Here is a 13,546-nt window from a genome sequence, read left to right on the forward strand (position 1 = left end):
AGTGATTGTGTTTTTACAGAACTGTTTGTCCCTTATGTGAACAGTGATGTAAAATGGAAAAGTAAACAATCAACAAGACTCACATTCTTACATGTTGGCTTCAATATGTTCTCATGAATAATGATAAGCAGTAAAATGTGAATTTACCAAAATACAGACAGAGAAAAATACGATACAAGAATAAAAATGTATAGAAAAAGATAAAATAAGAAAAAGGACAATACATATGTTAATAAATATCAGCAACAGTTATTATTTCAGAGTATTTGATATGAAGCATGTACCGTAGAATACTGAGGGACTATTGGGATGTGGAAGAGGCTTTCTCACAAATTTTTACCAATTTTAAGTGGAATTTTAGCAGCTTCCAAATTTAAGGCAAACATAACCAAATCTGAACATTAATTATAATATTGGCCAATTGATATATATGACACATTTAACTTGTTTTTAACTGTTATTTGTGATGCAGAAGAAACTGAAGGAGTGAACGATGGTAGAGATAACATTTAATATGATGGGAAAAATAAATACTAAAGGTCTGTTGTCCTCTGCATACAGTGAATAGTACCTTTACCTAAACTAAAGCCAGCATTTGTGACTATTTGATTCCTTTTTTCACTATTATATAACTGAAATATAAAATTGGGGTGTTTGGAGAATAAAAAGACCATTCTTTCAGTCAGACTTCCCTCCCTTCAGCAACAACAACCGAAAACAAAACTCTCTCCCTCCAATAATTTGTGTACAGTCCCTTGGTACATAATCATTAACATTTATAATAATTATTTGAATTTAAAAAATTAGAGAGGGCTCCAAATTGGAGACTTCCTCTCATCATCTTCCTTGCTTCCACTCGCTTCCTCCTTTTCTCTATTTGTCCAGCTTTCCTTTCTCCCTCCTCTCCTCTCCCGGCCAGACCATAATATGAGCTGTATCATTGCCATGGCTGCCACCAATCTAGCCGGCCCTAATTGGAGCTCCTTAATGAAGTTTTCCGACAAGAGCAGAGAAGATTGATGAAGGGAGGGAAATAGAGAGCGAGGGTGAAGAGGAAAAAAAGTGTGGTGGGTCAAATGTTGAAGAGGGTTTATGGGTCGTTCTCTCAGGTTATTGGCTTTTTCTGTGTGTGTGTGTGTGTGTGTGTGTGTGTTAGAGAGAGAGAGAGAGAGAGAGTAGGAAGGGAAAGAGGATATTCTTGTTTCTAAGAATAGATCCTGGAGACAGAGGCAACTGTGACGTGACGGTGTATGTTGTGGTGTGTGTGTGTGTGTGTGTGTGTGTGTGTTTCTCCGTCGATCACTCAGTGTTTAATCCACCGCTTCGCCGCCCTCATCATTCCCAAGTGGCAATATCCACTATCCACCAGAACCCCAAGGGAAAGGGGTGGAGAAAACAAGAAAGAAAGAGAGAGGGGGGGAACGAGAGAGAGAGAGAGCGGGGAAGAAGAGAAAAAGATTAACAAAGGGACAAGAGAGGATAGTTGAGATGAAGAGAGAACATAGGATGTAAAAGAGGTAAAGAGAGGTGGAAAATGAGATAATCACTGATACATGAAGAACAAGAGAGTGCGATTTAGTTGCGAGGAAAGAAAGGGAGACAAACAAATGAGCAGAGAGAGAGAGACAGAAGGACAGAGGGAGAGATGGAGTGATAGAATGGGTCTCTCCTCAGTTCACTGGATTCCTTTCATGTTTCCAACTCATCATCTCCGCAAAGGGAATCAAAGATGAAATGAATAGCGTGATCCAGGGAGAGCGTGGGTGGACTGGAAGATGATTGTGTGTGTGTGTTTGTGTGTATGTGTGTGTGTGTGTGTTTGTGTGTGCATGTACACTTGTTTTTGTTAGAATGTAATGTACAGTAGTGTATCTGTACCTTTTTTATTGCTGTGAAGTTTTACTTTAAACTGTACTTCATAGTAGCGATGCTGGCTTGTGTTTTCGCTTGTATATGTGTGTTTGTGTTGCAGTTGAATGCATACTTTATACATCACATATACCTGTGCGGTGCATCTGTGTGTATTTCGACCCCGTCTCCAGCAAGGAGGTTGTAAGGAGAGGGTTTGTGTAGATAGTTGGAGACCTGGTTTTGAGTCTGCAGCACATACACAGTACGATACTGAGATCTCCATCACTGTCAAAATAGTTTAGTAGAAGGCAACATAAGAAATATACATGGAGAAAACAGGTTGTTATTTATTGATTCCACCTACAGAAACCTTATACTGTATGGCCATACTCAAACCAGAGATGCTCACAGTTACTTGGAGGTTTTTTAAGATTGTTTTTTGGGTATTTTTGCCTTTATTCGATAGCAGGAGGTGCAGAGAGACAGGAAACCAGTGGTAGAAAAAGCAATATGACATGCAACAAAGGTCTGCAGCCGGAATCAAACCAACAAAGGTTGCGTTAATCTGGTATGCGTTTTTAACAAGCAGGTTACTAATCTCCTACCACTCCAATTTAGTGGTAGGAGATTTGTCTGATTTGAAGGAGACCAAGCATGCCAGGAAAAAAAACAACATTAAAAAACATGGGAGGTTTTGTCTTGAAATAAAACGTAGTCATGTGGACATCCACAAAACCTCAGTTGGATACAAAACTCAACTGCTATACAAGGAGCACACACACTCTCATTTTAAACTCCCTTTAATTTTTTTTTTTTGCAACGTTTCGACCAATTACAGGTCAAACTTTGCCTCAGGAAGACGTCTTGACACATATTAAATGCATCTGACGAAAACATGTTGAATAATAAATTTTGTATATTTTAACCATATCTGCTCTATAAGCCTAATTGCAGACTTTAAAAAATCCTGGATTGAACTTTAGGCTACTAAAAAACTTGGTTATGTTAAGGGGAAGACCGTGGTTTTGGTAAAATATTGAAAATCATCTTATTGAGTGCTGTCTTTTTTAATATTAGCCGAGTCAGATTTTTTGATGTTGCCTAAAACCCCAAATATATCTCAGAGGTTTATATCTTTAGACATTAATCTCAGATATGCTCCTCTTGTATTTCTATATAAACTTATAGTCTGTACTGTGTCATAAAAATTATTATTATTATCTAGTTCCTATAGAGACAGCAAATATTCTATCTGTCAATAGCTAATTAAAGTGTGTGTGTGTGTTTACATCTATACATGTATTTGCAGCTTTATTGGATGTGAGTTTCTTAATCATTTTCCTCCTTGTTCACTGAGCAGCAGGCTGAAGAAATTCATTGGTATGTGTGCATTTGCTCAGAAATCGATAGGCCGTCTTTGATACGTGTGTGGTATTTAAAACATTTTCCAAGCAACCAAACAGCTTCTGGTTTGTTTACTCAACCCATTCATCAGTTCTCATTAGAGGAAAGAAAAAAGGGAGAGACACACTGGGGGGAAGAAAGGATGACAAAAGAGAGAAGCCAACAAAGAGTAAACTATCCTTCTTTTTTTTCCACATCTCTCTCATCACTTCTCTCTTCTCCACTCTTCACCTATCACTCTCCACATCATCTTCTTTTCATCAGTCTCCATCTGTCGGTTTAACCTGGAAGACTTCACATGCACACACAGGCTCAAACGCTAATACACACACACACACACATGCACTTACAGTACATAAAAAAAAAAAAAAGTAGAAGTAAACACCCACTCCTGCACCCTCTTTCTACCTTGTTCTGTTTGGCACGATCACACACTTTTCATTTTAAAGAATCTTGGCTTCAGGGACGCTGTCATGTCTTCCTTTATATTACTTGCTCTCTCACTCTTTCTGTCTCCATTCATCCATCTCCACCTGGCAGACTCGATTATATATCTGGTTGTGTCAGGCAGGGAGACGTCTTCACTCAGGTTATAAGTTTCATTTCCTGTCCATCCATCCATCCATCCACCCATCCGTACCGCCATCTATCCGATATGTTGAGCCTCTTATCCATCCATCTCCGCACGCAAGACAAGAATGTGCTATAATGGCAGCTTATCTTCACGTTTCACACTCGGATCTGTCTATTTTTCACTCCGGTTATTTATTTTTTTTACTTCACTTTGTTCTCTCACGCTTTACTCAACTCATTCTTCCATGGTGAAATCACGGATATACGTGAACAGATGGATTCACCGATAATCACATTAACGCACAGACATGTGGATGCAAAGTTATTTTCCTTATGGATTGTATCTCAGTAATGCTCTGGTTAACAGTATACATATGTGATCATAATTAGATGATATTTTCAGATAAACAATAACACTACAAAGGCTTTAAACATGCTTAAAAAGTTAGTTTTGGTTATTTTAACACATGAAAAAGAATAAAACAACAGGAGCATTGATTTATGCAGAAAAGAACCAGGAACATGAAATGTTTAACTTCATATTTCCCATCTCAAACTGGCAAATGATTTTTTGATTTAGTGTTTGCTGTTTGGCCTTCATACCATAAAAGGGGTTTTGTAGCATTGCAATTACTGGAAACAACATTGACCTCTGTACAGACCCTTGCTGTACACCTGATCTAACTTGATGTGCCAGATGGTTTGTTACACAGAATCATCTGAGAAGTCGTCCTTGGCAAGTGTTTGGAAAAGGGCAGGCAAAAAAAAAAATCAAAAAAATACTTGGCAGGTGATTGGATGAATCATCTGTCTATCACCGTCTTACCTTGCGAGGCAGCTGGATTTGCAAAAATCACAAGATCACACGAGAATCCTCACAGGATGCTGATTGGTCCAAACCATCGGTGGTAACGCCTGTTCTCCTAGGCGTCAGTCCTTTTGCTTCCTCTTTGTATGCTGCTCTTCTGTTTTCTTGCTCCCTCTTTACTGAGCAGGATAAACATGTTGGGAAGTTATTTACAATCCTTGTTACATCGGTTTCTCCGTCATTGCCAAAATCTTTAAAAACGAGTCACAAATGTATAGTTTCGGTAATTTCCTAGAACAGCTGGGCGCTGTGGTTTTCAGCAAACTGACACAGGAGTTAATTGTGCATTTGTTGGGGACTACTTTCAGCTGTGGATTTATGAACACTGGTGAAAATATACAGCAGCACAATGATGTATGTATAAAAATATATTCCTGTATAACTTCCATGGTTTGATCCAACTGTTTATTATGTACATTACAAGTTTAGGTTGTACATTTTTAGAGCCATTGACAAGTCAAAACTGAGTTTATATCTATCCTGTCTGGAAGTAGTTATCACACTAGAGGATTTATACCAGTATAGTAGCTGAAATTCGTGATTTACACCAGTTAGAACCTGATGTGTCAATATATTACATTAAAAAAGTGGTGCTGTTTAAAACTTTGTCACTTCCACATGAATTTTAATGAACAGTGAATCACTGGGTCTTTTCACTCTTGACTAACTCACTGAGAACCTCTGACATGTGCAAACTATTTAGCATTATGCAGCAGAGTGCAGTCTGCTGATATTTGGGTAGTGATCTATTCATTTTGGTTCTGTGCTCCGGCACAGACGATTTGAATTGAAGCAATTACCAGGTGAATGTGCTGAACGTCAGCTTTAAGGGTTTTTTACTTTTACAGGCATACTGGGAGCACAGTGTAGCTATTCTCAAAAACTGTGCTCTCAATTCCAGAAGAATGCCACAGACAGGAGGCCTCGTTTATGAAATGTTCATATTCACAGATTTGATCTTAACTTGAGCTTAAGATCTTTTGTGTGATTCATCATTTTTTTTCTTATTTCAAAAATGTTTTGTAGGTTAGAACAAAATTTAAAAATGTTCCACATATTTACTTAGGTCATTTTTACACAGCATTAAAGGGGACATATGCTTTTTATGGTTTTCTGTTATTTTTATACTGTTAAAATGTTGGATGTCCATGTTAAATATGGTCAAAACATATGTAACATATGTAAAAATGCTCCCTGAAGGTCAAAACCCAGGGCTTCATTTAGTCACCTCTACTTCCTCCTAGCAATGACATCAGATTGTCAGTGCACGCCCACAAACAGCCATCCGTTCCGTAACCTTTGTTGCTAAGGTTGTTCCATGTGTTCATATTGTCCGCTCTCATATTTCGGATCGGGTTTGGGCTCGAAAATACAGGGATGTACTTGAGAAGTTTCCATTTCAAGTAAAGAAAGAGAAAAAGTAGTGAAATCCTACAACTAGTGTTTATTTATGTAGCCTCCAGAGCCTCTGGAAGTCTGCCGAGGGGAAGCTTCCAGACGCTGGCCAATCAGAACATAGTGGGCTCTTCAGAATATAAACTGTAAATCATGCAAAGATATACCAGTAAAATCCCAAAATATAAATATAGGTCTGGAAATGTGCATGATACATCCCTTTTAAGGATTACTGCCTTATATAAGACTGATTGCCTGGAAAACATATTCAGTTTAAGAACAATCCTACTGTAGTTTGCAAAGGTTTGCATTTGGATAAGAACAAATAAGAGGTCTGCAAACATTTCATGAATCAGACAGTTTTCTTATTTTTGTCTTTACAAATGAACCTAAGAGGAAAAATAAGAAATCTTGAACATGCAGACAAGGTTTTTATAGCTTCATGTCTCTATAGTCAAACTGTCTGCTGATGTCTGTGGGTCGTAGGCTTCAGACTTAATATGTGTTTATGTAGATTTTTTACTTTATGATCTCTAAAATTTTGGATGGTATTTAGGAAAAGGCTGCTCTCAATCATTGTTTCATTCCAAATCCAGTGTGCTGGAGTACAGAGCCAAACAGCCAACGCAACAAAAAAATGTGTCACAGTCCATAAAGACTGCACCGCAGTCTCAACCAAGCAACCTCACAGTTGCTTTCTTGTTTGATCCCAGATTTAGTTCTTATTTATGTTCAGTTCTTTAGGGAAACCCTTTAAGACAGTGAACAAATGGTTATATAATCCCCTAAAGGAATTTATTTACTGTGATTATGGGCATTTTGGTGTCAGTCTTCTACCTGTAATCCCAGTAAATAATTCTCCTGGGTATCACTGTTATATCTCTTGTGCCTTACATGATAAATTACGAATGCGCTTGTTTTTCCAGGAATTTCTTTGTTCCGTGTTACATATGTGGCCCACCCCTCATGAGACTACAACTCGTTTCATTACTCCTTAAATGAGAAAAGGAAATGCACAGCGTCATATCTAGCTACAAGTCTCTGCTTTTGAAGCTACCTCTGTATCTAAATCCAGTAATTATGGGATTACCATACCATGAGGGATTACTGATCACAGCACAAGGTTTTAAATACTCCACACATAAATTCTGATATTGGCATTGAGGAAAAAAAATACTGTTAAAGGAGAACTTCTGGTCTCTCTCGATAAATTTAAAGCAGTTTTACACCAGTTTTCAGTGATGTTTGTGGTTTGTTTTCTACTTGTATCCTTGACTGTTTGTATATTTGACTGTTGATTGAGTGTTGAATACTGTTAAACCTTTTCCTTGTCCAGTTAATCCCATGTAAGAGTGGGTACACGTACTCGCCCACTAATATGACCAACTGTCATGACATATCCATTAAGTAAAAGGTGCTAAAAGGGTCATGTTTGTGGAACTGCACTTCTCAAGGTGTGTTTGAAAGTGCAAAGTGAATTTTAGTGGTACCAAGATAATGGAGAAAGCACAAACCGAAGGGAACATACATACAAAATGTACATTTCCCCTGAAGTTGTCTGACTTTTATTCATGAACATACAAAGACATAAAGAATACAGAAACTTATTAGGAGGAAAAAACAAATCTGTGTCTCAGTTGCTACAAAAACACAAACAGGCAGGTTATGCAAATACACAAATTTTGTTGGTAATTTTTTGTGTTGGTGTTGCTCTTCACTGCCAAACCTCGATGTCCAGTTCTGTTGTTGATTCCAGACTAAAGGCACCTTTAGACTGTGCAACAACATCGACTGAAACTTATGAAATGTGACACCAGGCAGTGCGTTCTGTCATTTCATGTTGTACTCTAATTAATTTGTGTGTAGACGTGGGTCGTAACAGCAGCCTTTTGTTGCCAAAGCTGCACCTTGATCGTCGGTGGAGTGCCGTCTAGGACCACCGTTTTGGATCGACGACCAAAGATTTTATCACATTTCTCTCATGATTGTCATCTTGGGCAGCCCAAAATTGCACATTGTGAAGAAACAGAAAACATATCTCTATTTTACCAGGTAGCCTATGTTTAACTTAGGATTTGTGGGTGTTTATAACTGCAAATATACAGTAAAAGCTTTTTATGGCAAAAGGATGAATCATTATCGAGTGTTTCCACTTAAAACAGAAAGGCAGCAATCTAAAAAGTGACATTCATTTACATAATTATTTTATGAATTATTGCCTCTTACTGCTCAATATGGTACAATACATATATCTATATATAGATATCTACTTAAGGTCCACCCTCCTTCATTGTCTCCTTCTTCATTTTTCTCCTTTTTGCCTGCATTTGTCTTCCTCTCTGTTTCCTCCATCCCCTCCCAGGCCCTGAACCGGGCTCAGCTGAGCGCTGTCACGCACTGTCACTCCTTTATTTCATCGCTCCATCATTCTCTCTGCCCCTCTGCAGATCTGGGTATTCATCTGTCCATCCATTTGTCTGCTCCCTTTAGCCTGACAAGTGGAAATGACGAGGAGAGACAGCGAGGAGAAGAGAAAAAAGAGAGAGACGATGAAAGAGGGGGAGAAGGAAGAGAGAGAGACAGGGTAGATACTTTGGTGAATGACTGAAAGGCATTTAAAACAGGGAGAAGCAACAAACAGAGAAAGAAAGGTGATAAAAGAAACGGAGAGGTTCAAATAGGGGTAGAAAGAGAGAAAGGAAGAGAAATGTGTCATAAAGAAGTACATATGGTTGTCAAAATTTTGACCGTAAAACGGCAACTAAGGGTCACCTGTCAGGCTTAAAGTTAGACAAAAATAGGATTACAAAATATTGCATTCTAGACTATCCTCACCAGAAAAACACAAGCATAGCTCAAATACCTTTAATGATGACTGAGGTTGGTACAAAAAAGAGGTTGAGTAGGATGGATGGGTGACAAAAAAGAAGACACAGTTCACATCTGTCAACGTTGGTTTCTTTTGACCACAGATGCAAGTACATAACTGACCTGAATATAAAAGGACCCTGATTGTAAGACGACTCATCCTTTCCTAACAAATAAAAAACACTTTATAATAATTTGAAGCATTTTCTCTCGTAAGAGTGAAACGTAAAATACTTCAGATTAGGAGTAATGTAACGACGCGTCTTCTGAAGCGGTCAGAATAATTTTCTCCGGCTGTTAGCGTTTATCTTTTTGTGCTCTTCATCATAACGTTTTGTGATACCAGTAATTCTCTGAAGCTCAAGGACAAGATGAGAGCTTTCAACTTGTTTTCGTTTTGTCAGGAAATTATTTCCTCCATGGCAGAAAAAAACATATTACAGAATCCATCAGAAATTTCTGTGGCTTTTGCTGGGCTTCTTCATAACAAGAGTGACTAACTCTAAAAACACATAATAAACTGACTCAGTATGTACAGTCGGTTTGGTCTCAGACATTAAGGGTTTGTGGTTTTGTTACATGAAAGTGCATTATATTGTGTGATTACTCCTGATATTTCACCCTCTATTGTACTTATTATTTTTACATTTTCATTAAGTTTGTTCGATGGAACACATTTGGACTTCACATCCCTTAACAATTAATTTCCTGTTTGTGTTCTTTTGCAGTTCTTATTATGTTTCAAGACTTTAATCAGCTGTTATCAGATGAGAAAAAAAGGCTGCTTTGAAACCTTTAATTATTGTGTTTCTTTGAAATTTCACACAGTGTATTGTGACTAAAAAACAAGGAGGACAAAAATGCAGGGAAATCCTTTTTTTAAAATCTGCCCTTTTCTCCTGAATGCTGCCACTGTCCCCTGTGGGCCACCGTAGATGATTCATGATAACTTATGACTGGGTGATTCTTTCCAGCACGCTCCGGGTGTGAAAATGAAATCGTTTCTGAGTAGAAAACAAACTGTGTTTGCAGCCCCGAGCAGGGGAACATATCTCTGTTTATGCGATGGTATATGGTGATTTCAAATAAAACAAATGTCAGTGACAGACTACAAATAGAGTGTTTACTTGCCAATACACAAGCCGATTAATTCATAGGTCAACAAAAGTCCCCCGAGAGAGGAGCGAGTTCCTTTAAAATCAGATTGAGAGGGTAAAAAATGTCCTCTGGAAGAAAATGTACTTCCTTACCTGACTGGGTAGCTTTAACAAGGTCTTAAAAAAAGTCATAAATTTGACTTTCTTCCCTGCAGAAAAAGAAGAGGGAGAGACAAAAGATATATATATATAGAGAGAGAGAGATAGTGGAGGAACACAGGGAGCAGCGTGTACCTGTTTTTGACGGATGTGGGGTGAAAGGCGAAGAGAGTAGGCGGCCGGCCGGCCCTACGGCCCTGACGCACTGCCTTGTGGGTAATGGCCACTGATGCGTAGCGGCCTGGTTGTCATTCTCAGGGGTCCAACTCCATTAGAGAGAAGAGAAACTGTGCGTGCATGTGCGTGCGCGTGTGTGCGTGTATGTGTATGTGTGTGTGGTGCAGGTATTCCTCATGGTGAGGGGATGTAAATCCATTTACACAGTCTTATTGTGGGGACTCAACTCCCTTATGGGGACACAAGCAAGTCCCCTTAATGTAAATCATTAATTGTAGGGTGAAGACTTGGTTTAAGTTGAGGTAAGTTTAGGGTTATGTTAAGGTTAGGGTTAGGCGTGTGGGGGTTATGGTTAATGTTAGGATAGGTCTCCAGGAAATGAATGTAAGTCAATGTAATGTCCTCTGAAGTTATGGAAACATGACTGTGTGTGTGTGTGTGTGTGTGTGTGTGTGTGTGTACGTGTGTGTGATAATCCCAGTCCATTAGGAGCAACAGTAATGTGATCCTGGTGTAGATGATCAAACAACTCTCTTTCATGGCCTGTTCATTCATTCTGACTTTGCCCCTTTCTCTCTCTCTCTCTCTCTCTCACTCTGTTCCCTCACTTTGGGCTTTCTAGTCCCCCTCTCTTTCGTCTAAGCCTCACATAATTTAAAGGGGATGTATCATGCACATTTCCAGGTCTATATTTTTATCCTGGAGCTCTACTGGAATATATTTGCATGATTTACAATTCATAACTCCTTATTTATCTTACACTCGTCCTTTGTGCAGACCCTCAGTTCAGCCTCTGTCAGAAACAGGCCGTTTTAGCTCCTGTCTCTTTAAGGCCCCGCCTCCCAATGAGCTCCTGGAAACTTCTGCAGGTTCTGGAGGCTATGTAATCAAACAATAGTAGTCAGATTCAACTTCTTCTCATTCTTTACTCAAAATACCAGCTTCTAAAATACATCTGTACATGTTCCAGCTAAAATCCGATCCAAAATATGTGAGTGGACAACATGAACAACCTTAGCAACAAAGGCTACAGAGTGGATGGCCTTTTGTTGGCATGCACAACCAATGCGAGAAGGAAGTAGAGATTGCAAACAAAGTGTTCAGAGCAGGCTGAAGCCCTGGCTTTTGACTTGCAGGGAATATTTTTACATACATTCACTTCAAGTTTTGGAACTTTGACCATATTTCATGTAGATCTCCGACATTATTAGTATAAGAGAACAGAGCAGAAAATCACAAAAAGCATGATATGTCCCCTTTAATATTTCCTCTCTCTTCCTGTTTCTCTCTCTCACTCTCTCTCATTCACTCACTCACACACTCACACACACACACACACACACTATATCAGCAAGTAGTTCGGAGGGAGCTATTTTTCGTTTTGACAGAGTTCTAAGATCTGGTGACAAAGAACAGTACAGCGCTGCCAGACACAACCTGAAGAAAGGCCGCACACAAAAAAAAGATTGAGGAACATTTCGCTAACAGGGATCCAACACGTCTGTGGCAGGACATCCAGCACATCACCAACTACAGGAGCAACAAAGACCCACTTACAGGCAACAATGCCTCGCTGGCAGAGGAACTTAACTGTTACTGCTGGCAGAGGAACTTAACTTCTTTGCCCGCTTTGAGACAAAAGGATTAGACAATGTAGCTACAACCCCACCGGCTACCACCAATCACGCACTTACTGTACACACACTGGAGGTGAGGCGAATCCTCAGCACTGTGAATGTAAAGAAGGCTGCGAGGCCTGATGAGATTCCAGGAAGAGTGCTTAGAGACTGCACCCGTCAGTTTACAGAGGTGTTTGCTGAGATCATCAACCTGTCCCTGTCCCACGCTACTACACATGCCTGTCTGAAATCTGCCATAATCATATCAGTGCCCAAACTGACCAACACCAGCTGTCTGAATGACTATAGACCAGTGGCACTCACACCCATCATAGCAAAGAGCTTTGAAAGATTGGTTTTAAAGCACATCAAATCCACCCTCATCACCCCTACTCTGGATCAACACTAGTATGCCTACAGAGCAAATAGATCCACAGAAGACACCAGCAGTCTCCAGCAGACTGGTCACCAAACTGCTTGACCTGACTATGACCTTGACTTCCTATCCAACCACCCATAGACAGTCAGACCCGGTCCCCACCTCTCCTCAAGCCTGACCCTCCTCTATCCCCTACATACAACTGCATCCCCACATACCCCTCATTTGCAGATGACACAACAGTGGTGGGAGTGATCTCAAACGGGGGGACGAGACAGCCTACAGAGACAAATTCTGCAAACTGGCAGGATGGTGCACAGAAAGAAATCTATCCCTGAACATCAAAGACACTGGAGCTCATCTTAGACTTTAGGAGAAACCGCAAGGACCTTTCTCCTCTAAACATCAAAGGAGAAAAAGTGAAGAGGGTTTCCAGCTTCAAGTTTCTAGGAATCCACATCACAGAGGACCTCACATGGACAATCAACTCCAAAGCTCTGGTCAAAAAGGCTCAAGAGCAGCTCTACTTTCTAAGGACACTTAGGAAAACCAACCTGTCTGTGAAGCTGCCCGCGTCCTTCTACCGCTGCTCTATAGAGAGCGTATCAACATACTGTATTACAGTGTGGTATTCCAAGTGTTCAGCAGCAGATAGGAGAGCTCTCCAGAGAGTCATAAACACAGCCTGGAAAATAACTGGACTCCCCCTGTCTTTCACTGGAAGACACCTTCATATCACGCTGCCTCCGCAGAGCCAGCAGCATTCTGAAGGATGCAACTCACCCCCTATCATCATCGCTTCTCTCTGCTGCCATCTGAAAGGCGCTACAGGGCTTTTAAGACCCGCACTTCCAGGCTCAAAAACAGCTTTTACCCCAGAGCCATCACTGAACTGAACTCCATGAAACACTGTCCACCTGCTACCACCTCCCCCCCCCCACAACATCATCATAACACTCCACACCACAGGACTAACACCTGGAAGAGATCCATACAATGAGAAAACATGCAATAACATCTGTATATATCTGTGGTGCAATAACATTTGGTACAATATACAATAGTAGCTTCTGATATACCACTTCTCTTTTACTACTTTTTTATTTATCTTTTTATTATTATTATTATTTGTCTGTATGAGCAGGTGTGGTATGTA

General features: G+C 39.8%; 1 protein-coding gene across 2 annotated transcripts in view; it reads left to right on the forward strand.

Annotated features, from left to right (window-relative positions):
• The window catches only part of pvrl2l (PVR cell adhesion molecule related 2 like), a 300,657-nt gene that overhangs the window by 225,904 nt on the left and 61,207 nt on the right, over positions 1–13,546 (forward strand). The gene's annotated exons all lie outside the window — the stretch shown is intronic.

Source organism: Thunnus maccoyii, chromosome 15 (assembly GCF_910596095.1).
Source record: "Thunnus maccoyii chromosome 15, fThuMac1.1, whole genome shotgun sequence".
Taxonomy (NCBI): domain Eukaryota; kingdom Metazoa; phylum Chordata; class Actinopteri; order Scombriformes; family Scombridae; genus Thunnus; species Thunnus maccoyii.